Raw genomic sequence first — 22,469 nt, 5'->3', positions numbered from 1 at the left:
CAAATAAATCCAATTAGGTTCCACCGAGATTTGAACTCGGATCGCTGGATTCAGAGTCCAGAGTGCTAACCATTACACCATGGAACCTCACTTGCTTGTAACGATATTGTTTTAGGCAAGACAGCTTCTTACTCACTTAGTGTTTTATTTTTTAATGAAAAACTAAGACCTGTTGTGCCTGATATGTGACGGTCAATCAGTGTGACGTGACTATTCTCAATTTGAGGCCATTCTTAATTTTCCTACATTGTTGTCTCTTGACAGTCGCATTTTTAGTATGGCTGTTCAGCTTTTCAGGGATTGGATTTGGAGAAAGCACTTGTTATATTAGTTGTGTTGAGTTATTTAAATTGGTCTGTTTTTTTTTGTTTGTTTTGCAAAGAGCCAACAAGTTCGCAAAAGAGGCTGAATAATTTAGCGTAATATAGTGAATATTATTTCTTTGTTTATTGTTTCGTACAAATATACTGATTATGTCATTGGTATCTTTATGTTAAATAAATGTTCCGTTGTTTGTCAACTGAGCGTCGGGCTCGCGATAGTTTTCTACAGCGTGATCTCTTCCTCTCGCGCACTCTTTCCCACTCCATCCACTCTCTCTCTTGCTTGCTCTTTCACTCGCACGTTCTCCTTCCCTTCCTCTCCCGTTCGCGTACACGCTGTGGTTCATGGAGCAGCTCAATCGTGAGTGCGCCCAGAAACCCTCAAAGTTTGTTTCTACAGATCCTCTTCTGACAGTGTCGGGAGAAACGTCGACACAAAGATGCGTGAGTGTTTTGGCAACAAAAGTGCAGTTTCGTCCATGTTGATCCCTCTTCCTTAACATCTGTTTCCAGGGATCCGGTTTGTATGCGATTCAAAAACAGTATATTTGTTTACCTTCTCTGCATTTTTGCAGTCATGATACATATTGTTCCAAAACACAAATCTCTGTCTTTGTTTACACACTATGAAAGGGAATGAACAGCTTCGAGCAGCAGCTGAAGGAGCTTTCAGCAGAGGATACACGAGTGTATCCATTACATCGCAAATTTTTATTTAATTATTATTTTACTTTACTACAAATACGTCCCGTCCGCGGGTGGCAACAAATAAACATTCACAGGTTCCACGAGATTTGAACTCGGATCACTGGATTCAAAGTCCCGAGTGCTAACCATTACACCATGGAACCAACTTGCATGCTGGTCACATGTATTATCCCCAGAGTTTCACTTACTAATGTTTAGATGCAAAAACCGATGCATATTGTGCCTGTTTATTCCATTGGAATTTCAATTAGAAACATCCAAGGTTTTAAATAGCATACCTCCTGATACCTATAGGTTGAGGGTGTTAAAGGTCAGTCTCAAGCAATATGGTCGGGAGTAATCTTCACCAGAATATTCTCCACTCCACTTGCAGAGGTCCTGTTAGCAGGTGGGGCCACAGAAATGCATCTAGGTTCCACCGAGATTTGAACTCGGATCGCTGGATTCAGAGTCCAGAGTGCTAACCATTACAACATGGAACCACGCATGAGGCACTGGATGGAAAATCAATGGAACGTGACTATTCTAAGTATACCAGTCCAGCAGAATTTTCAACACTTTCCATTTATTTCTTACTACTTAAATTTAAACAAATAAATCCAATTAGGTTCCACCGAGACTTGAACTCGGATCGCTGGATTCAGAGTCCAGAGTGCTAACCATTACACCATGGAACCTAACTTGCTTGTAACGATATTGTTTTAGGCAAGACAGCTTCTTACTCACTTAGTGTTTTATTTTTTAATGAAAAACTAAGACCTGTTGTGCCTGATATGTGACGGTCAATCAGTGTGACGTGACTATTCTCAATTTGAGGCCATTCTTAATTTTCCTACATTGTTGTCTCTTGACAGTCGCATTTTTAGTATGGCTGTTCAGCTTTTCAGGGATTGGATTTGGAGAAAGCACTTGTTATATTAGTTGTGTTGAGTTATTTAAATTGGTCTGTTTTTTTTGTTTGTTTTGCAAAGAGCCAACAAGTTCGCAAAAGAGGCTGAATAATTTAGCGTAATATAGTGAATATTATTTCTTTGTTTATTGTTTCGTACAAATATACTGATTATGTCATTGGTATCTTTATGTTAAATAAATGTTCCGTTGTTTGTCAACTGAGCGTCGGGCTCGCGATAGTTTTCTACAGCGTGATCTCTTCCTCTTGCGCACTCTTTCCCACTCCATCCACTCTCTCTCTTGCTTGCTCTTTCACTCGCACGTTCTCCTTCCCTTCCTCTCCCGTTCGCGTGCACGCTGTGGTTCATGGAGCAGCTCAATCGTGAGTGCGCCCAGAAACCCTCAAAGTTTGTTTCTACAGATCCTCTTCTGACAGTGTCGGGAGAAACGTCGACACAAAGATGCGTGAGTGTTTTGGCAACAAAAGTGCAGTTTCGTCCATGTTGATCCCTCTTCCTTAACATCTGTTTCCAGGGATCCGGTTTGTATGCGATTCAAAAACAGTATATTCGTTTACCTTCTCTGCATTTTTGCAGTCATGATACATATTGTTCCAAAACACAAATCTCTGTCTTTGTTTACACACTATGAAAGGGAATGAACAGCTTCGAGCAGCAGCTGAAGGAGCTTTCAGCAGAGGATACACGAGTGTATCCATTACATCGCAAATTTTTATTTAATTATTATTTTACTTTACTACAAATACGTCCCGTCCGCGGGTGGCAACAAATAAACATTTACAGGTTCCACCGAGATTTGAACTCGGATCACTGGATTCAAAGTCCCGAGTGCTAACCATTACACCATGGAACCAACTTGCATGCTGGTCACATGTATTATCCCCAGAGTTTCACTTACTAATGTTTAGATGCAAAAACCGATGCCTATTGTGCCTGTTTATTCCATTGGAATTTCAATTAGAAACATCCAAGGTTTTAAATAGCATACCTCCTGATACCTATAGGTTGAGGGTGTTAAAGGTCAGTCTCAAGCAATATGGTCGGGAGTAATCTTCACCAGAATATTCTCCACTCCACTTGCAGAGGTCCTGTTAGCAGGTGGGGCCACAGAAATGCATCTAGGTTCCACCGAGATTTGAACTCGGATCGCTGGATTCAGAGTCCAGAGTGCTAACCATTACACCATGGAACCACGCATGAGACACTGGATGGAAAATCAATGGAACGTGACTATTCTAAGTATACCAGTCCAGCAGAATTTGCAACACTTTCCATTTATTTCTTACTACTTAAATTTAAACAAATAAATCCAATAAGGTTCCACCGAGATTTGAACTCGGATCGCTGGATTCAGAGTCCAGAGTGCTAACCATTACACCATGGAACCTAACTTGCTTGTAACGATATTGTTTTAGGCAAGACAGCTTCTTACTCACTTAGTGTTTTATTTTTTGATGAAAAACTAAGACCTGTTGTGCCTGATATGTGACGGTCAATCAGTGTGACGTGACTATTCTCAATTTGAGGCCATTCTTAATTTTCCTACATTGTTGTCTCTTGACAGTCGCATTTTTAGTATGGCTGTTCAGCTTTTCAGGGATTGGATTTGGAGAAAGCACTTGTTATATTAGTTGTGTTGAGTTATTTAAATTGGTCTGTTTTTTTTGTTTGTTTTGCAAAGAGCCAACAAGTTCGCAAAAGAGGCTGAATAATTTAGCGTAATATAGTGAATATTATTTCTTTGTTTATTGTTTCGTACAAATATACTGATTATGTCATTGGTATCTTTATGTTAAATAAATGTTCCGTTGTTTGTCAACTGAGCGTCGGGCTCGCGATAGTTTTCTACAGCGTGATCTCTTCCTCTTGCGCACTCTTTCCCACTCCATCCACTCTCTCTCTTGCTTGCTCTTTCACTCGCACGTTCTCCTTCCCTTCCTCTCCCGTTCGCGTGCACGCTGTGGTTCATGGAGCAGCTCAATCGTGAGTGCGCCCAGAAACCCTCAAAGTTTGTTTCTACAGATCCTCTTCTGACAGTGTCGGGAGAAACGTCGACACAAAGATGCGTGAGTGTTTTGGCAACAAAAGTGCAGTTTCGTCCATGTTGATCCCTCTTCCTTAACATCTGTTTCCAGGGATCCGGTTTGTATGCGATTCAAAAACAGTATATTCGTTTACCTTCTCTGCATTTTTGCAGTCATGATACATATTGTTCCAAAACACAAATCTCTGTCTTTGTTTACACACTATGAAAGGGAATGAACAGCTTCGAGCAGCAGCTGAAGGAGCTTTCAGCAGAGGATACACGAGTGTATCCATTACATCGCAAATTTTTATTTAATTATTATTTTACTTTACTACAAATACGTCCCGTCCGCGGGTGGCAACAAATAAACATTTACAGGTTCCACCGAGATTTGAACTCGGATCACTGGATTCAAAGTCCCGAGTGCTAACCATTACACCATGGAACCAACTTGCATGCTGGTCACATGTATTATCCCCAGAGTTTCACTTACTAATGTTTAGATGCAAAAACCGATGCCTATTGTGCCTGTTTATTCCATTGGAATTTCAATTAGAAACATCCAAGGTTTTAAATAGCATACCTCCTGATACCTATAGGTTGAGGGTGTTAAAGGTCAGTCTCAAGCAATATGGTCGGGAGTAATCTTCACCAGAATATTCTCCACTCCACTTGCAGAGGTCCTGTTAGCAGGTGGGGCCACAGAAATGCATCTAGGTTCCACCGAGATTTGAACTCGGATCGCTGGATTCAGAGTCCAGAGTGCTAACCATTACACCATGGAACCACGCATGAGACACTGGATGGAAAATCAATGGAACGTGACTATTCTAAGTATACCAGTCCAGCAGAATTTGCAACACTTTCCATTTATTTCTTACTACTTAAATTTAAACAAATAAATCCAATTAGGTTCCACCGAGATTTGAACTCGGATCGCTGGATTCAGAGTCCAGAGTGCTAACCATTACACCATGGAACCTAACTTGCTTGTAACGATATTGTTTTAGGCAAGACAGCTTCTTACTCACTTAGTGTTTTATTTTTTGATGAAAAACTAAGACCTGTTGTGCCTGATATGTGACGGTCAATCAGTGTGACGTGACTATTCTCAATTTGAGGCCATTCTTAATTTTCCTACATTGTTGTCTCTTGACAGTCGCATTTTTAGTATGGCTGTTCAGCTTTTCAGGGATTGGATTTGGAGAAAGCACTTGTTATATTAGTTGTGTTGAGTTATTTAAATTGGTCTGTTTTTTTTGTTTGTTTTGCAAAGAGCCAACAAGTTCGCAAAAGAGGCTGAATAATTTAGCGTAATATAGTGAATATTATTTCTTTGTTTATTGTTTCGTACAAATATACTGATTATGTCATTGGTATCTTTATGTTAAATAAATGTTCCGTTGTTTGTCAACTGAGCGTCGGGCTCGCGATAGTTTTCTACAGCGTGATCTCTTCCTCTTGCGCACTCTTTCCCACTCCATCCACTCTCTCTCTTGCTTGCTCTTTCACTCGCACGTTCTCCTTCCCTTCCTCTCCCGTTCGCGTGCACGCTGTGGTTCATGGAGCAGCTCAATCGTGAGTGCGCCCAGAAACCCTCAAAGTTTGTTTCTACAGATCCTCTTCTGACAGTGTCGGGAGAAACGTCGACACAAAGATGCGTGAGTGTTTTGGCAACAAAAGTGCAGTTTCGTCCATGTTGATCCCTCTTCCTTAACATCTGTTTCCAGGGATCCGGTTTGTATGCGATTCAAAAACAGTATATTCGTTTACCTTCTCTGCATTTTTGCAGTCATGATACATATTGTTCCAAAACACAAATCTCTGTCTTTGTTTACACACTATGAAAGGGAATGAACAGCTTCGAGCAGCAGCTGAAGGAGCTTTCAGCAGAGGATACACGAGTGTATCCATTACATCGCAAATTTTTATTTAATTATTATTTTACTTTACTACAAATACGTCCCGTCCGCGGGTGGCAACAAATAAACATTTACAGGTTCCACCGAGATTTGAACTCGGATCACTGGATTCAAAGTCCCGAGTGCTAACCATTACACCATGGAACCAACTTGCATGCTGGTCACATGTATTATCCCCAGAGTTTCACTTACTAATGTTTAGATGCAAAAACCGATGCCTATTGTGCCTGTTTATTCCATTGGAATTTCAATTAGAAACATCCAAGGTTTTAAATAGCATACCTCCTGATACCTATAGGTTGAGGGTGTTAAAGGTCAGTCTCAAGCAATATGGTCGGGAGTAATCTTCACCAGAATATTCTCCACTCCACTTGCAGAGGTCCTGTTAGCAGGTGGGGCCACAGAAATGCATCTAGGTTCCACCGAGATTTGAACTCGGATCGCTGGATTCAGAGTCCAGAGTGCTAACCATTACACCATGGAACCACGCATGAGGCAGTGGATGGAAAATCAATGGAACGTGACTATTCTAAGTATACCAGTCCAGCAGAATTTGCAACACTTTCCATTTATTTCTTACTACTTAAATTTAAACAAATAAATCCAATTAGGTTCCACCGAGATTTGAACTCGGATCGCTGGATTCAGAGTCCAGAGTGCTAACCATTACACCATGGAACCTAACTTGCTTGTAACGATATTGTTTTAGGCAAGACAGCTTCTTACTCACTTAGTGTTTTATTTTTTGATGAAAAACTAAGACCTGTTGTGCCTGATATGTGACGGTCAATCAGTGTGACGTGACTATTCTCAATTTGAGGCCATTCTTAATTTTCCTACATTGTTGTCTCTTGACAGTCGCATTTTTAGTATGGCTGTTCAGCTTTTCAGGGATTGGATTTGGAGAAAGCAGTTGTTATATTAGTTGTGTTGAGTTATTTAAATTGGTCTGTTTTTTTTGTTTGTTTTGCAAAGAGCCAACAAGTTCGCAAAAGAGGCTGAATAATTTAGCGTAATATAGTGAATATTATTTCTTTGTTTATTGTTTCGTACAAATATACTGATTATGTCATTGGTATCTTTATGTTAAATAAATGTTCCGTTGTTTGTCAACTGAGCGTCGGGCTCGCGATAGTTTTCTACAGCGTGATCTCTTCCTCTCGCGCACTCTTTCCCACTCCATCCACTCTCTCTCTTGCTTGCTCTTTCACTCGCACGTTCTCCTTCCCTTCCTCTCCCGTTCGCGTGCACGCTGTGGTTCATGGAGCAGCTCAATCGTGAGTGCGCCCAGAAACCCTCAAAGTTTGTTTCTACAGATCCTCTTCTGACAGTGTCGGGAGAAACGTCGACACAAAGATGCGTGAGTGTTTTGGCAACAAAAGTGCAGTTTCGTCCATGTTGATCCCTCTTCCTTAACATCTGTTTCCAGGGATCCGGTTTGTATGCGATTCAAAAACAGTATATTCGTTTACCTTCTCTGCATTTTTGCAGTCATGATACATATTGTTCCAAAACACAAATCTCTGTCTTTGTTTACACACTATGAAAGGGAATGAACAGCTTCGAGCAGCAGCTGAAGGAGCTTTCAGCAGAGGATACACGAGTGTATCCATTACATCGCAAATTTTTATTTAATTATTATTTTACTTTACTACAAATACGTCCTGTCCGCGGGTGGCAACAAATAAACATTTACAGGTTCCACCGAGATTTGAACTCGGATCACTGGATTCAAAGTCCAGAGTGCTAACCATTACACCATGGAACCAACTTGCATGCTGGTCACATGTATTATCCCCAGAGTTTCACTTACTAATGTTTAGATGCAAAAACCGATGCCTATTGTGCCTGTTTATTCCATTGGAATTTCAATTAGAAACATCCAAGGTTTTAAATAGCATACCTCCTGATACCTATAGGTTGAGGGTGTTAAAGGTCAGTCTCAAGCAATATGGTCGGGAGTAATCTTCACCAGAATATTCTCCACTCCACTTGCAGAGGTCCTGTTAGCAGGTGGGGCCAAAAAATGGATCTAGGTTCCACCGAGATTTGAACTCGGATCGCTGGATTCAGAGTCCAGAGTGCTAACCATTACACCATGGAACCTCACGTGCCTGTAAGGATATTGTTTTAGGCAAGACAGCTTCTTACTCACGTAGTGTTTCATTTTTTAATGAAAAACTAAGACCTGTTGTGCCTGATATGTGACGGTCAATCAGTGTGACGTGACTATTCTCAATTTGAGGCCATTCTTAACTTTCCTGCATTGTTTTCTCTTGACAGTCGCATTTTTAGTATGGCTGTTCAGCTTTTCAGGGATTGGATTTGGAGAAAGCACTTGTTATATTAGTTGTGTTGAGTTATTTAAATTGGTCTGTTTTTTTTTTGTTTTGCAACTAGCCAACAAGTTCGCAAAAGAGGCTGAATAATTTAGCGTAATATAGTGAATATTATTTATTTGTTTATTGTTTCGTACAAATATACTGATTATGTCATTGGTATCTTTATGTTAAATAAATGTTCCGTTGTTTGTCAACTGAGCGTCGGGCTCGCGTTAGTTTTCTACAGCGTGATCTCTTCCTCTCGCGCATTCTTTCCCACTCCATCCACTCTCTCGCTTGCTTGCTCTTTCACTCGCACGTTCTCCTTCTCTTCCTCTCCCGTTCGCATGCACGCTGTGGTTCAAGGAGCAGCTCAATCGTGAGTGCGCCCAGAAACCCTCAAAGTTTGTTTCTACAGATCCTCTTCTGACAGTGTCGGGAGAAACGTCGACACAAAGATGCGTGAGTGTTTTGGCAACAAAAGTGCAGTTTCGTCCATGTTGATCCCTCTTCCTTAACATCTATTTCCAGGGATCCGGTTTGTATGCGATTCAAAAACAGTATATTCGTTTACCTTCTCTGCATTTTTGCAGTCATGATACATATTGTTCCAAAACACAAATCTCTGTCTTTGTTTACACACTATGAATGGGAATGAACAGCTTCGAGCAGCAGCTGAAGGAGCTTTCAGCAGATGATACACGAGTGTATTCCATTACATCGCAAAGTTTGATTTAATTATTATTTTACTTTACTACAAATACGTCCCGTCTGCGGGTGGCGACAAATTAATAATTACAGGTTCCACCGAGATTTGAACTCGGATCACTGGATTCAAAGTCCAGAGTGCTAACCATTACACCATGGAACCAACTTGCATGCTGGTCACATGTATTATCCCCAAAGTTTCACTTACTAATGTTTAGATGCAAAAACCGATGCCTATTGTGCCTGTTTATTCCATTGGAATTTCAATTAGAAACATCCAAGGTTTTAAATAGCATACCTCCTGATACCTATAGGTTGAGGGTGTTAAAGGTCAGTCTCAAGCAATATGGTCGGGAGTAATCTTCACCAGAATATTCTCCACTCCACTTGCAGAGGTCCTGTTAGCAGGTGGGGCCACAGAAATGCAGCTAGGTTCCACCGAGATTTGAACTCGGATCGCTGGATTCAGAGTCCAGAGTGCTAACCATTACACCATGGAACCACGCATGAGGCACTGGATGGAAAATCAATGGAACGTGACTATTCTAAGTATACCAGTCCAGCAGAATTTGCAACACTTTCCATTTATTTCTTACTACTTAAATTTAAACAAATAAATCCAATTAGGTTCCACCGAGATTTGAACTCGGATCGCTGGATTCAGAGTCCAGAGTGCTAACCATTACACCATGGAACCTCACTTGCGTGTAACGATATTGTTTTAGGCAAGACAGCTTCTTACTCACTTAGTGTTTTATTTTTTAATGATAAACTAAGACCTGTTGTGCCTGATATGTGACGGTCAATCAGTGTGACGTGACTATTCTCAATTTGAGGCCATTCTTAATTTTCCTGCATTGTTGTCTCTTGACAGTCGCATTTTTAGTATGGCTGTTCAGCTTTTCAGGGATTGGATTTGGAGAAAGCACTTGTTATATTAGTTGTGTTGAGTTATTTAAATTGGTCTGTTTTTTTGGTTTGTTTTGCAAAGAGCCAACAAGTTCGCAAAAGAGGCTGAATAATTTAGCGTAATATAGTGAATATTATTTCTTTGTTTATTGTTTCGTACAAATATACTGATTATGTCATTGGTATCTTTATGTTAAATAAATGTTCCGTTGTTTGTCAACTGAGCGTCGGGCTCGCGATAGTTTTCTACAGCGTGATCTCTTCCTCTCGCGCACTCTTTCCCACTCCATCCACTCTCTCTCTTGCTTGCTCTTTCACTCGCACGTTCTCCTTCCCTTCCTCTCCCGTTCGCGTACACGCTGTGGTTCATGGAGCAGCTCAATCGTGTGTGCGCCCAGAAACCCTCAAAGTTTGTTTCTACAGATCCTCTTCTGACAGTGTCGGGAGAAACGTCGACACAAAGATGCGTGAGTGTTTTGGCAACAAAAGTGCAGTTTCGTCCATGTTGATCCCTCTTCCTTAACATCTGTTTCCAGGGATCCGGTTTGTATGCGATTCAAAAACAGTATATTCGTTTACCTTCTCTGCATTTTTGCAGTCATGATACATATTGTTCCAAAACACAAATCTCTGTCTTTGTTTACACACTATGAAAGGGAATGAACAGCTTCGAGCAGCAGCTGAAGGAGCTTTCAGCAGAGGATACACGAGTGTATCCATTACATCGCAAATTTTTATTTAATTATTATTTTACTTTACTACAAATACGTCCCGTCCGCGGGTGGCAACAAATAAACATTTACAGGTTCCACCGAGATTTGAATTCGGATCACTGGATTCAAAGTCCAGAGTGCTAACCATTACACCATGGAACCAACTTGCATGCTCGTCACATGTATTATCCCCAGAGTTTCACTTACTAATGTTTAGATGCAAAAACCGATGCCTATTGTGCCTGTTTATTCCATTGGAATTTCAATTAGAAACATCCAAGGTTTTAAATAGCATACCTCCTGATACCTATAGGTTGAGGGTGTTAAAGGTCAGTCTCAAGCAATATGGTCGGGAGCAATCTTCACCAGAATATTCTCCACTCCACTTGCAGAGGTCCTGTTAGCAGGTGGGGCCACAGAAATGCATCTAGGTTCCACCGAGATTTGAACTCGGAACGCTGGATTCAGAGTCCAGAGCGCTAACCATTACACCATGGAACCACGCATGAGGCACTGGATGGAAAATCAATGTAACGTGACTATTCTAAGTATACCAGTCCAGCAGAATTTGCAACACTTTCCATTTATTTCTTACTACTTAAAATTAAACAAATAAATCCTATTAGGTTCCACCGAGATTTGAACTCAAAACGCTGTATTCAGAGTCCAGAGTGCTAACCATTACACCACGGAACCTCACTTGCCTGTAACGATATTGTTTTAGGCAAGACAGCTTCTTACTCACTTAGTGTTTTATTTTTTAATGAAAAACTAAGACCTGTTGTGCCTGATATGTGACGGTCAATCAGTGTGACGTGACTATTCTCAATTTGAGGCCATTCTTAATTTTCCTACATTGTTGTCTCTTGACAGTCGCATTTTTAGTATGGCTGTTCAGCTTTCAGTGATTGGATTTGGAGAAAGCACTTGTTATATTAGTTGTGTTGAGTTATTTAAATTGGTCTGTTTTTTTTGTTTGTTTTGCAAAGAGCCAACAAGTTCGCAAAAGAGGCTGAATAATTTAGCGTAATATAGTGAATATTATTTCTTTGTTTATTGTTTCGTACAAATATACTGATTATGTCATTGGTATCTTTATGTTAAATAAATGTTCCGTTGTTTGTCAACTGAGCGTCGGGCTCGCGATAGTTTTCTACAGCGTGATCTCTTCCTCTCGCGCACTCTTTCCCACTCCATCCACTCTCTCTCTTGCTTGCTCTTTCACTCGCACGTTCTCCTTCCCTTCCTCTCCCGTTCGCGTACACGCTGTGGTTCATGGAGCAGCGCAATCGTGAGTGCGCCCAGAAACCCTCAATTTTTGTTTCTACAGATCCTCGTCTGACAGTGTCGGGAGAAACGTCGACACAAAGATGCGTGAGTGTTTTGGCAACAAAAGTGCAGTTTCGTCCATGTTGATCCCTCTTCCTTAACATCTGTTTCCAGGGATCCGGTTTGTATGCGATTCAAAAACAGTATATTCCTTTACCTTCTCTGCATTTTTGCAGTCATGATACATATTGTTCCAAAACACAAATCTCTGTCTTTGTTTACACACTATGAAAGGGAATGAACAGCTTCGAGCAGCAGCTGAAGGAGCTTTCAGCAGAGGATACACGAGTGTATCCATTACATCGCAAAGTTTGATTTAATTATTATTTTACTTTACTACAAATACGTCCCGTCCGCGGGTGGCGACAAATAAATATTTACAGGTTCCACCGAGATTTGAATTCGAATCATTGGATTCAAAGTCCAGACTGCTAACCATTACACCATGGAACCAACTTGCATGCTGGTCACATGTATTATCTCCAGAGTTTCACTTACTAATGTTTAGATGCAAAAACCGAATCCTATTGTGCCTGATTATTCCATTGGAATTTCAATTAGAAACATCCAATGTTTCAAATAGCATACCTCCAGATACCTATAGGTTGAGGGTGTTAAAGGTCAGTCTCAAGCAATATGGTCGGGAGTAATCTTCACCAGAATATTCTCCACTCCACTTGCAGAGGTCCTGTTAGCAGGTGGGGCCAAAGAAATGAATCGAGGTTCCACCGAGATTTGAACTCGGATCGCTGGATTCAGAGTCCAGAGTGCTAACCATTACACCATGGAACCTCACATGCCTTTAAGGATATTGTTTTAGGCAAGACAGCTTCTTACTCACGTAGTGTTTCATTTTTTAATGAAAAACTAAGACCTGTTGTGCCTGATATGTGACGGTCAATCAGTGTGACGTGACTATTCTCAATTTGAGGCCATTCTTAACTTTCCTGCATTGTTTTCTCTTGACAGTCGCATTTTTAGTATGGCTGTTCAGCTTTTCAGGGATTGCATTTGGAGAAAGCACTTGTTATATTAGTTGTGTTGAGTTATTTAAATTGGTCTGTTTTTTTTTTTTTTTGCAAAGAGCCAACAAGTTCGCAAAAAAGGCTGAATAATTTAGCGTAATATAGTGAATATTATTTCTTTGTTTATTGTTTCGTACAAATATACTGATTATGTCATTGGTATCTTTATGTTAAATAAATGTTCCGTTGTTTGTCAACTGAGCGTCGGGCTCGCGTTAGTTTTCTACAGCGTGATCTCTTCCTCTCGCGCACTCTTTCCCACTCCATCCATTCTCTCGCTTGCTTGCTCTTTCACTTGCACGTTCTCCTTCCCTTCCTCTCCCGTTCGCGTGCACGCTGTGGTTCATGGAGCAGCTCAATCGTGAGTGCGACCAGAAACCCTCAAAGTTTGTTTCTACAGATCCTCTTCTGACAGTGTCGGGAGAAACGTCGACACAAAGATGCTTGAGTGTTTTGGCAACAAAAGTGCAGTTTCGTCCATGTTGATCCCTCTTCCTTAACAACTGTTTCCAGGGATCCGGTTTGTATGCGATTCAAAAACAGTATATTCCTTTACCTTCTCTGCATTTTTGCAGTCATGATACATATTGTTCCAAAACACAAATCTCTGTCTTTGTTTACACACTATGAAAGGGAATGAACAGCTTCGAGCAGCAGCTGAAGGAGCTTTCAGCAGATGATACACGAGTGTATTCCATTACATCGCAAAGTTTGATTTAATTATTATTTTACTTTACTACAAATACGTCCCGTCTGCGGGTGGCGACAAATTAATAATTACAGGTTCCACCGAGATTTGAACTCGGATCACTGGATTCAAAGTCCAGAGTGCTAACCATTACACCATGGAACCAACTTGCATGCTGGTCACATGTATTATCCCCAAAGTTTCACTTACTAATGTTTAGATGCAAAAACCGATGCCTATTGTGCCTGTTTATTCCATTGGAATTTCAATTAGAAACATCCAAGGTTTTAAATAGCATACCTCCTGATACCTATAGGTTGAGGGTGTTAAAGGTCAGTCTCAAGCAATATGGTCGGGAGTAATCTTCACCAGAATATTCTCCACTCCACTTGCAGAGGTCCTGTTAGCAGGTGGGGCCACAGAAATGCAGCTAGGTTCCACCGAGATTTGAACTCGGATCGCTGGATTCAGAGTCCAGAGTGCTAACCATTACACCATGGAACCACGCATGAGGCACTGGATGGAAAATCAATGGAACGTGACTATTCTAAGTATACCAGTCCAGCAGAATTTGCAACACTTTCCATTTATTTCTTACTACTTAAATTTAAACAAATAAATCCAATTAGGTTCCACCGAGATTTGAACTCGGATCGCTGGATTCAGAGTCCAGAGTGCTAACCATTACACCATGGAACCTCACTTGCGTGTAACGATATTGTTTTAGGCAAGACAGCTTCTTACTCACTTAGTGTTTTATTTTTTAATGATAAACTAAGACCTGTTGTGCCTGATATGTGACGGTCAATCAGTGTGACGTGACTATTCTCAATTTGAGGCCATTCTTAATTTTCCTGCATTGTTGTCTCTTGACAGTCGCATTTTTAGTATGGCTGTTCAGCTTTTCAGGGATTGGATTTGGAGAAAGCACTTGTTATATTAGTTGTGTTGAGTTATTTAAATTGGTCTGTTTTTTTTGTTTGTTTTGCAAAGAGCCAACAAGTTCGCAAAAGAGGCTGAATAATTTAGCGTAATATAGTGAATATTATTTCTTTGTTTATTGTTTCGTACAAATATACTGATTATGTCATTGGTATCTTTATGTTAAATAAATGTTCCGTTGTTTGTCAACTGAGCGTCGGGCTCGCGATAGTTTTCTACAGCGTGATCTCTTCCTCTCGCGCACTCTTTCCCACTCCATCCACTCTCTCTCTTGCTTGCTCTTTCACTCGCACGTTCTCCTTCCCTTCCTCTCCCGTTCGCGTACACGCTGTGGTTCATGGAGCAGCTCAATCGTGTGTGCGCCCAGAAACCCTCAAAGTTTGTTTCTACAGATCCTCTTCTGACAGTGTCGGGAGAAACGTCGACACAAAGATGCGTGAGTGTTTTGGCAACAAAAGTGCAGTTTCGTCCATGTTGATCCCTCTTCCTTAACATCTGTTTCCAGGGATCCGGTTTGTATGCGATTCAAAAACAGTATATTCGTTTACCTTCTCTGCATTTTTGCAGTCATGATACATATTGTTCCAAAACACAAATCTCTGTCTTTGTTTACACACTATGAAAGGGAATGAACAGCTTCGAGCAGCAGCTGAAGGAGCTTTCAGCAGAGGATACACGAGTGTATCCATTACATCGCAAATTTTTATTTAATTATTATTTTACTTTACTACAAATACGTCCCGTCCGCGGGTGGCAACAAATAAACATTTACAGGTTCCACCGAGATTTGAATTCGGATCACTGGATTCAAAGTCCAGAGTGCTAACCATTACACCATGGAACCAACTTGCATGCTCGTCACATGTATTATCCCCAGAGTTTCACTTACTAATGTTTAGATGCAAAAACCGATGCCTATTGTGCCTGTTTATTCCATTGGAATTTCAATTAGAAACATCCAAGGTTTTAAATAGCATACCTCCTGATACCTATAGGTTGAGGGTGTTAAAGGTCAGTCTCAAGCAATATGGTCGGGAGCAATCTTCACCAGAATATTCTCCACTCCACTTGCAGAGGTCCTGTTAGCAGGTGGGGCCACAGAAATGCATCTAGGTTCCACCGAGATTTGAACTCGGAACGCTGGATTCAGAGTCCAGAGCGCTAACCATTACACCATGGAACCACGCATGAGGCACTGGATGGAAAATCAATGTAACGTGACTATTCTAAGTATACCAGTCCAGCAGAATTTGCAACACTTTCCATTTATTTCTTACTACTTAAAATTAAACAAATAAATCCTATTAGGTTCCACCGAGATTTGAACTCAAAACGCTGTATTCAGAGTCCAGAGTGCTAACCATTACACCACGGAACCTCACTTGCCTGTAACGATATTGTTTTAGGCAAGACAGCTTCTTACTCACTTAGTGTTTTATTTTTTTATGAAAAACTAAGACCTGTTGTGCCTGATATGTGACGGTCAATCAGTGTGACGTGACTATTCTCAATTTGAGGCCATTCTTAATTTTCCTACATTGTTGTCTCTTGACAGTCGCATTTTTAGTATGGCTGTTCAGCTTTCAGTGATTGGATTTGGAGAAAGCACTTGTTATATTAGTTGTGTTGAGTTATTTAAATTGGTCTGTTTTTTTTGTTTGTTTTGCAAAGAGCCAACAAGTTCGCAAAAGAGGCTGAATAATTTAGCGTAATATAGTGAATATTATTTCTTTGTTTATTGTTTCGTACAAATATACTGATTATGTCATTGGTATCTTTATGTTAAATAAATGTTCCGTTGTTTGTCAACTGAGCGTCGGGCTCGCGATAGTTTTCTACAGCGTGATCTCTTCCTCTCGCGCACTCTTTCCCACTCCATCCACTCTCTCTCTTGCTTGCTCTTTCACTCGCACGTTCTCCTTCCCTTCCTCTCCCGTTCGCGTACACGCTGTGGTTCATGGAGCAGCGCAATCGTGAGTGCGCCCAGAAACCCTCAATTTTTGTTTCTACAGATCCTCGTCTGACAGTGTCGGGAGAAACGTCGACACAAAGATGCGTGAGTGTTTTGGCAACAAAAGTGCAGTTTCGTCCATGTTGATCCCTCTTCCTTAACATCTGTTTCCAGGGATCCGGTTTGTATGCGATTCAAAAACAGTATATTCCTTTACCTTCTCTGCATTTTTGCAGTCATGATACATATTGTTCCAAAACACAAATCTCTGTCTTTGTTTACACACTATGAAAGGGAATGAACAGCTTCGAGCAGCAGCTGAAGGAGCTTTCAGCAGAGGATACACGAGTGTATCCATTACATCGCAAAGTTTGATTTAATTATTATTTTACTTTACTACAAATACGTCCCGTCCGCGGGTGGCGACAAATAAATATTTACAGGTTCCACCGAGATTTGAATTCGAATCATTGGATTCAAAGTCCAGACTGCTAACCATTACACCATGGAACCAACTTGCATGCTGGTCACATGTATTATCTCCAGAGTTTCACTTACTAATGTTTAGATGCAAAAACCGAATCCTATTGTGCCTGATTATTCCATTGGAATTTCAATTAGAAACATCCAATGTTTCAAATAGCATACCTCCAGATACCTATAGGTTGAGGGTGTTAAAGGTCAGTCTCAAGCAATATGGTCGGGAGTAATCTTCACCAGAATATTCTCCACTCCACTTGCAGAGGTCCTGTTAGCAGGTGGGGCCAAAGAAATGAATCGAGGTTCCACCGAGATTTGAACTCGGATCGCTGGATTCAGAGTCCAGAGTGCTAACCATTACACCATGGAACCTCACATGCCTTTAAGGATATTGTTTTAGGCAAGACAGCTTCTTACTCACGTAGTGTTTCATTTTTTAATGAAAAACTAAGACCTGTTGTGCCTGATATGTGACGGTCAATCAGTGTGACGTGACTATTCTCAATTTGAGGCCATTCTTAACTTTCCTGCATTGTTTTCTCTTGACAGTCGCATTTTTAGTATGGCTGTTCAGCTTTTCAGGGATTGCATTTGGAGAAAGCACTTGTTATATTAGTTGTGTTGAGTTATTTAAATTGGTCTGTTTTTTTTTTTTTTTGCAAAGAGCCAACAAGTTCGCAAAAAAGGCTGAATAATTTAGCGTAATATAGTGAATATTATTTCTTTGTTTATTGTTTCGTACAAATATACTGATTATGTCATTGGTATCTTTATGTTAAATAAATGTTCCGTTGTTTGTCAACTGAGCGTCGGGCTCGCGTTAGTTTTCTACAGCTTGATCTCTTCCTCTCGCGCACTCTTTCCCACTCCATCCATTCTCTCGCTTGCTTGCTCTTTCACTTGCACGTTCTCCTTCCCTTCCTCTCCCGTTCGCGTGCACGCTGTGGTTCATGGAGCAGCTCAATCGTGAGTGCGACCAGAAACCCTCAAAGTTTGTTTCTACAGATCCTCTTCTGACAGTGTCGGGAGAAACGTCGACACAAAGATGCTTGAGTGTTTTGGCAACAAAAGTGCAGTTTCGTCCATGTTGATCCCTCTTCCTTAACAACTGTTTCCAGGGATCCGGTTTGTATGCGATTCAAAAACAGTATATTCCTTTACCTTCTCTGCATTTTTGCAGTCATGATACATATTGTTCCAAAACACAAATCTCTGTCTTTGTTTACACACTATGAAAGGGAATGAACAGCTTCGAGCAGCAGCTGAAGGAGCTTTCAGCAGAGGATACACGAGTGTATCCATTACATCGCAAAGTTTGATTTAATTATTATTTTACTTTACTACAAATACGTCCCGTCCGCGGGTGGCGACAAATAAATATTTACAGGTTCCACCGAGATTTGAATTCGAATCATTGGATTCAAAGTCCAGACTGCTAACCATTACACCATGGAACCAACTTGCATGCTGGTCACATGTATTATCTCCAGAGTTTCACTTACTAATGTTTAGATGCAAAAACCGAATCCTATTGTGCCTGATTATTCCATTGGAATTTCAATTAGAAACATCCAATGTTTCAAATAGCATACCTCCAGATACCTATAGGTTGAGGGTGTTAAAGGTCAGTCTCAAGCAATATGGTCGGGAGTAATCTTCACCAGAATATTCTCCACTCCACTTGCAGAGGTCCTGTTAGCAGGTGGGGCCAAAGAAATGAATCGAGGTTCCACCGAGATTTGAACTCGGATCGCTGGATTCAGAGTCCAGAGTGCTAACCATTACACCATGGAACCTCACATCCCTTTAAGGATATTGTTTTAGGCAAGACAGCTTCTTACTCACGTAGTGTTTCATTTTTTAATGAAAAACTAAGACCTGTTGTGCCTGATATGTGACGGTCAATCAGTGTGACGTGACTATTCTCAATTTGAGGCCATTCTTAACTTTCCTGCATTGTTTTCTCTTGACAGTCGCATTTTTAGTATGGCTGTTCAGCTTTTCAGGGATTGCATTTGGAGAAAGCACTTGTTATATTAGTTGTGTTGAGTTATTTAAATTGGTCTGTTTTTTTTTTTTTTTTGCAAAGAGCCAACAAGTTCGCAAAAAAGGCTGAATAATTTAGCGTAATATAGTGAATATTATTTCTTTGTTTATTGTTTCGTACAAATATACTGATTATGTCATTGGTATCTTTATGTTAAATAAATGTTCCGTTGTTTGTCAACTGAGCGTCGGGCTCGCGTTAGTTTTCTACAGCGTGATCTCTTCCTCTCGCGCACTCTTTCCCACTCCATCCATTCTCTCGCTTGCTTGCTCTTTCACTTGCACGTTCTCCTTCCCTTCCTCTCCCGTTCGCGTGCACGCTGTGGTTCATGGAGCAGCTCAATCGTGAGTGCGACCAGAAACCCTCAAAGTTTGTTTCTACAGATCCTCTTCTGACAGTGTCGGGAGAAACGTCGACACAAAGATGCTTGAGTGTTTTGGCAACAAAAGTGCAGTTTCGTCCATGTTGATCCCTCTTCCTTAACATCTGTTTCCAGGGATCCGGTTTGTATGCGATTCAAAAACAGTATATTCCTTTACCTTCTCTGCATTTTTGCAGTCATGATACATATTGTTCCAAAACACAAATCTCTGTCTTTGTTTACACACTATGAAAGGGAATGAACAGCTTCGAGCAGCAGCTGAAGGAGCTTTCAGCAGAGGATACACGAGTGTATCCATTACATCGCAAAGTTTGATTTAATTATTATTTTACTTTACTACAAATACGTCCCGTCCGCGGGTGGCGACAAATAAATATTTACAGGTTCCACCGAGATTTGAATTCGAATCATTGGATTCAAAGTCCAGACTGCTAACCATTACACCATGGAACCAACTTGCATGCTGGTCACATGTATTATCTCCAGAGTTTCACTTACTAATGTTTAGATGCAAAAACCGAATCCTATTGTGCCTGATTATTCCATTGGAATTTCAATTAGAAACATCCAATGTTTCAAATAGCATACCTCCAGATACCTATAGGTTGAGGGTGTTAAAGGTCAGTCTCAAGCAATATGGTCGGGAGTAATCTTCACCAGAATATTCTCCACTCCACTTGCAGAGGTCCTGTTAGCAGGTGGGGCCAAAGAAATGAATCGAGGTTCCACCGAGATTTGAACTCGGATAGCTGGATTCAGAGTCCAGAGTGCTAACCATTACACCATGGAACCTCACATGCCTTTAAGGATATTGTTTTAGGCAAGACAGCTTCTTACTCACGTAGTGTTTCATTTTTTAATGAAAAACTAAGACCTGTTGTGCCTGATATGTGACGGTCAATCAGTGTGACGTGACTATTCTCAATTTGAGGCCATTCTTAACTTTCCTGCATTGTTTTCTCTTGACAGTCGCATTTTTAGTATGGCTGTTCAGCTTTTCAGGGATTGCATTTGGAGAAAGCACTTGTTATATTAGTTGTGTTGAGTTATTTAAATTGGTCTGTTTTTTTTTTTTTTTTTTTTTTTTTTGCAAAGAGCCAACAAGTTCGCAAAAAAGGCTGAATAATTTAGCGTAATATAGTGAATATTATTTCTTTGTTTATTGTTTCGTACAAATATACTGATTATGTCATTGGTATCTTTATGTTAAATAAATGTTCCGTTGTTTGTCAACTGAGCGTCGGGCTCGCGTTAGTTTTCTACAGCGTGATCTCTTCCTCTCGCGCACTCTTTCCCACTCCATCCATTCTCTCGCTTGCTTGCTCTTTCACTTGCACGTTCTCCTTCCCTTCCTCTCCCGTTCGCGTGCACGCTGTGGTTCATGGAGCAGCTCAATCGTGAGTGCGACCAGAAACCCTCAAAGTTTGTTTCTACAGATCCTCTTCTGACAGTGTCGGGAGAAACGTCGACACAAAGATGCTTGAGTGTTTTGGCAACAAAAGTGCAGTTTCGTCCATGTTGATCCCTCTTCCTTAACATCTACTTCCAGGGATCCGGTTTGTATGCGATTCAAAAACAGTATATTCGTTTACCTTCTCTGCATTTTTGCACTCATGATACATATTGTTCCAAAATACAAATCTCTATCTTTGTTTACACACTATGAAAGGCAAAGAACAGCTTCGAGCAGCAGCTGAAGGAGCTTTCAGCAGAGGATACACGGGTGTATCCATTACATCGCAACGTTTGATTTAATTATTATTTTACTTTACTAAAAATACGTCCCGTCCGCGGGTGGCGACAAATAAATATTTACAGGTTCCACCGAGATTTGAACTCGGATCACTGGATTCAAAGTCCAGAGTGCTAACCATTACACCATGGAACCAACTTGCATGCTGGTCACATGTATTATCTCCAGAGTTTCACTTACTAATGTTTAGATGCAAAAACCGATGCCTATTGTGCCATTGGAATTTCAATTAGAAACATCCAATGTTTCAAATAGCATACCTCCAGATACCTATAGGTTGAGGGTGTTAAAGGTCAGTCTCAAGCAATATGGTCGGGAGTAATCTTCACCAGAATATTCTCCACTCCACTTGCAGAGGTCCTGTTAGCAGGTGGGGCCAAAGAAACGAATCTAGGTTCCAACGAGATTTGAACTCGGACCGCTGGATTCAGAGTCCAGAGCGCTAACCATTACACCATGGAACCTCACATGCCTCTAAGGATATTGTTTTAGGCAAGACAGCTTCTTACTCACTTAGTGTTTTATTTTTTAATGAAAAACTAAGACCTGTTGTGCCTGATATGTGACGGTCAATCAGTGTGACGTGACTATTCTCAATTTGAGGCCATTCTTAATTTTCCTACATTGTTGTCTCTTGACAGTCGCATTTTTAGTATGGCTGTTCAGCTTTTCAGGGATTGGATTTGGAGAAAGCACTTGTTATATTAGTTGTGTTGAGTTATTTAAATTGGTCTGTTTTTTTTGTTTGTTTTGCAAAGAGCCAACAAGTTCGCAAAAGAGGCTGAATAATTTAGCGTAATATAGTGAATATTATTTCTTTGTTTATTGTTTCGTACAAATATACTGATTATGTCATTGGTATCTTTATGTTAAATAAATGTTCCGTTGTTTGTCAACTGAGCGTCGGGCTCGCGATAGTTTTCTACAGCGTGATCTCTTCCTCTCGCGCACTCTTTCCCACTCCATCCACTCTCTCTCTTGCTTGCTCTTTCACTCGCACGTTCTCCTTCCCTTCCTCTCCCGTTCGCGTACACGCTGTGGTTCATGGAGCAGCTCAATCGTGTGTGCGCCCAGAAACCCTCAAAGTTTGTTTCTACAGATCCTCTTCTGACAGTGTCGGGAGAAACGTCGACACAAAGATGCGTGAGTGTTTTGGCAACAAAAGTGCAGTTTCGTCCATGTTGATCCCTCTTCCTTAACATCTGTTTCCAGGGATCCGGTTTGTATGCGATTCAAAAACAGTATATTCGTTTACCTTCTCTGCATTTTTGCAGTCATGATACATATTGTTCCAAAACACAAATCTCTGTCTTTGTTTACACACTATGAAA

The 22,469-nt window shown here is 40.7% G+C and overlaps 29 non-coding genes across 29 annotated transcripts; all 29 read right to left on the bottom strand.

Annotated features, from left to right (window-relative positions):
* Nucleotides 1-15: 15 nt before the first annotated feature.
* trnaq-cug (transfer RNA glutamine (anticodon CUG)) lies at nt 16-87 on the bottom strand. Its single transcript has one exon. It is a non-coding gene; the product is annotated as a tRNA-Gln (tRNA).
* A 1,354-nt stretch (nt 88-1,441) lies between these two features.
* trnaq-cug (transfer RNA glutamine (anticodon CUG)) lies at nt 1,442-1,513 on the bottom strand. Its single transcript has one exon. It is a non-coding gene; the product is annotated as a tRNA-Gln (tRNA).
* A 123-nt stretch (nt 1,514-1,636) lies between these two features.
* On the bottom strand, nt 1,637-1,708 carry trnaq-cug (transfer RNA glutamine (anticodon CUG)). Its single transcript has one exon. It is a non-coding gene; the product is annotated as a tRNA-Gln (tRNA).
* A 1,015-nt stretch (nt 1,709-2,723) lies between these two features.
* Nucleotides 2,724-2,795, bottom strand: trnaq-uug (transfer RNA glutamine (anticodon UUG)). Its single transcript has one exon. It is a non-coding gene; the product is annotated as a tRNA-Gln (tRNA).
* A 267-nt stretch (nt 2,796-3,062) lies between these two features.
* On the bottom strand, nt 3,063-3,134 carry trnaq-cug (transfer RNA glutamine (anticodon CUG)). Its single transcript has one exon. It is a non-coding gene; the product is annotated as a tRNA-Gln (tRNA).
* Nucleotides 3,135-3,257: 123 nt separating this feature from the next.
* Nucleotides 3,258-3,329, bottom strand: trnaq-cug (transfer RNA glutamine (anticodon CUG)). Its single transcript has one exon. It is a non-coding gene; the product is annotated as a tRNA-Gln (tRNA).
* Nucleotides 3,330-4,344: 1,015 nt separating this feature from the next.
* trnaq-uug (transfer RNA glutamine (anticodon UUG)) lies at nt 4,345-4,416 on the bottom strand. The gene has a single exon. It is a non-coding gene; the product is annotated as a tRNA-Gln (tRNA).
* A 267-nt stretch (nt 4,417-4,683) lies between these two features.
* Nucleotides 4,684-4,755, bottom strand: trnaq-cug (transfer RNA glutamine (anticodon CUG)). Its single transcript has one exon. It is a non-coding gene; the product is annotated as a tRNA-Gln (tRNA).
* Nucleotides 4,756-4,878: 123 nt separating this feature from the next.
* Nucleotides 4,879-4,950, bottom strand: trnaq-cug (transfer RNA glutamine (anticodon CUG)). Its single transcript has one exon. It is a non-coding gene; the product is annotated as a tRNA-Gln (tRNA).
* A 1,015-nt stretch (nt 4,951-5,965) lies between these two features.
* On the bottom strand, nt 5,966-6,037 carry trnaq-uug (transfer RNA glutamine (anticodon UUG)). Its single transcript has one exon. It is a non-coding gene; the product is annotated as a tRNA-Gln (tRNA).
* Nucleotides 6,038-6,304: 267 nt separating this feature from the next.
* On the bottom strand, nt 6,305-6,376 carry trnaq-cug (transfer RNA glutamine (anticodon CUG)). The gene has a single exon. It is a non-coding gene; the product is annotated as a tRNA-Gln (tRNA).
* A 123-nt stretch (nt 6,377-6,499) lies between these two features.
* trnaq-cug (transfer RNA glutamine (anticodon CUG)) lies at nt 6,500-6,571 on the bottom strand. The gene has a single exon. It is a non-coding gene; the product is annotated as a tRNA-Gln (tRNA).
* A 1,015-nt stretch (nt 6,572-7,586) lies between these two features.
* On the bottom strand, nt 7,587-7,658 carry trnaq-uug (transfer RNA glutamine (anticodon UUG)). The gene has a single exon. It is a non-coding gene; the product is annotated as a tRNA-Gln (tRNA).
* Nucleotides 7,659-7,924: 266 nt separating this feature from the next.
* On the bottom strand, nt 7,925-7,996 carry trnaq-cug (transfer RNA glutamine (anticodon CUG)). Its single transcript has one exon. It is a non-coding gene; the product is annotated as a tRNA-Gln (tRNA).
* Nucleotides 7,997-9,010: 1,014 nt separating this feature from the next.
* Nucleotides 9,011-9,082, bottom strand: trnaq-uug (transfer RNA glutamine (anticodon UUG)). The gene has a single exon. It is a non-coding gene; the product is annotated as a tRNA-Gln (tRNA).
* Nucleotides 9,083-9,349: 267 nt separating this feature from the next.
* trnaq-cug (transfer RNA glutamine (anticodon CUG)) lies at nt 9,350-9,421 on the bottom strand. Its single transcript has one exon. It is a non-coding gene; the product is annotated as a tRNA-Gln (tRNA).
* A 123-nt stretch (nt 9,422-9,544) lies between these two features.
* Nucleotides 9,545-9,616, bottom strand: trnaq-cug (transfer RNA glutamine (anticodon CUG)). The gene has a single exon. It is a non-coding gene; the product is annotated as a tRNA-Gln (tRNA).
* A 1,015-nt stretch (nt 9,617-10,631) lies between these two features.
* On the bottom strand, nt 10,632-10,703 carry trnaq-uug (transfer RNA glutamine (anticodon UUG)). Its single transcript has one exon. It is a non-coding gene; the product is annotated as a tRNA-Gln (tRNA).
* Nucleotides 10,704-10,970: 267 nt separating this feature from the next.
* trnaq-cug (transfer RNA glutamine (anticodon CUG)) lies at nt 10,971-11,042 on the bottom strand. The gene has a single exon. It is a non-coding gene; the product is annotated as a tRNA-Gln (tRNA).
* A 1,548-nt stretch (nt 11,043-12,590) lies between these two features.
* Nucleotides 12,591-12,662, bottom strand: trnaq-cug (transfer RNA glutamine (anticodon CUG)). The gene has a single exon. It is a non-coding gene; the product is annotated as a tRNA-Gln (tRNA).
* Nucleotides 12,663-13,676: 1,014 nt separating this feature from the next.
* Nucleotides 13,677-13,748, bottom strand: trnaq-uug (transfer RNA glutamine (anticodon UUG)). The gene has a single exon. It is a non-coding gene; the product is annotated as a tRNA-Gln (tRNA).
* A 267-nt stretch (nt 13,749-14,015) lies between these two features.
* On the bottom strand, nt 14,016-14,087 carry trnaq-cug (transfer RNA glutamine (anticodon CUG)). Its single transcript has one exon. It is a non-coding gene; the product is annotated as a tRNA-Gln (tRNA).
* A 123-nt stretch (nt 14,088-14,210) lies between these two features.
* On the bottom strand, nt 14,211-14,282 carry trnaq-cug (transfer RNA glutamine (anticodon CUG)). The gene has a single exon. It is a non-coding gene; the product is annotated as a tRNA-Gln (tRNA).
* A 1,015-nt stretch (nt 14,283-15,297) lies between these two features.
* Nucleotides 15,298-15,369, bottom strand: trnaq-uug (transfer RNA glutamine (anticodon UUG)). The gene has a single exon. It is a non-coding gene; the product is annotated as a tRNA-Gln (tRNA).
* Nucleotides 15,370-15,636: 267 nt separating this feature from the next.
* trnaq-cug (transfer RNA glutamine (anticodon CUG)) lies at nt 15,637-15,708 on the bottom strand. The gene has a single exon. It is a non-coding gene; the product is annotated as a tRNA-Gln (tRNA).
* Nucleotides 15,709-17,256: 1,548 nt separating this feature from the next.
* Nucleotides 17,257-17,328, bottom strand: trnaq-cug (transfer RNA glutamine (anticodon CUG)). Its single transcript has one exon. It is a non-coding gene; the product is annotated as a tRNA-Gln (tRNA).
* Nucleotides 17,329-18,680: 1,352 nt separating this feature from the next.
* trnaq-cug (transfer RNA glutamine (anticodon CUG)) lies at nt 18,681-18,752 on the bottom strand. Its single transcript has one exon. It is a non-coding gene; the product is annotated as a tRNA-Gln (tRNA).
* Nucleotides 18,753-20,105: 1,353 nt separating this feature from the next.
* Nucleotides 20,106-20,177, bottom strand: trnaq-cug (transfer RNA glutamine (anticodon CUG)). Its single transcript has one exon. It is a non-coding gene; the product is annotated as a tRNA-Gln (tRNA).
* A 1,024-nt stretch (nt 20,178-21,201) lies between these two features.
* trnaq-uug (transfer RNA glutamine (anticodon UUG)) lies at nt 21,202-21,273 on the bottom strand. The gene has a single exon. It is a non-coding gene; the product is annotated as a tRNA-Gln (tRNA).
* Nucleotides 21,274-22,469: the final 1,196 nt, after the last annotated feature.

This window comes from Salminus brasiliensis, chromosome 24 (assembly GCF_030463535.1).
Source record: "Salminus brasiliensis chromosome 24, fSalBra1.hap2, whole genome shotgun sequence".
Classification (NCBI taxonomy): domain Eukaryota; kingdom Metazoa; phylum Chordata; class Actinopteri; order Characiformes; family Bryconidae; genus Salminus; species Salminus brasiliensis.
Note: the sequence above shows the minus strand (reverse complement) of the source record. Positions and strands in the feature narration are given on the sequence as shown.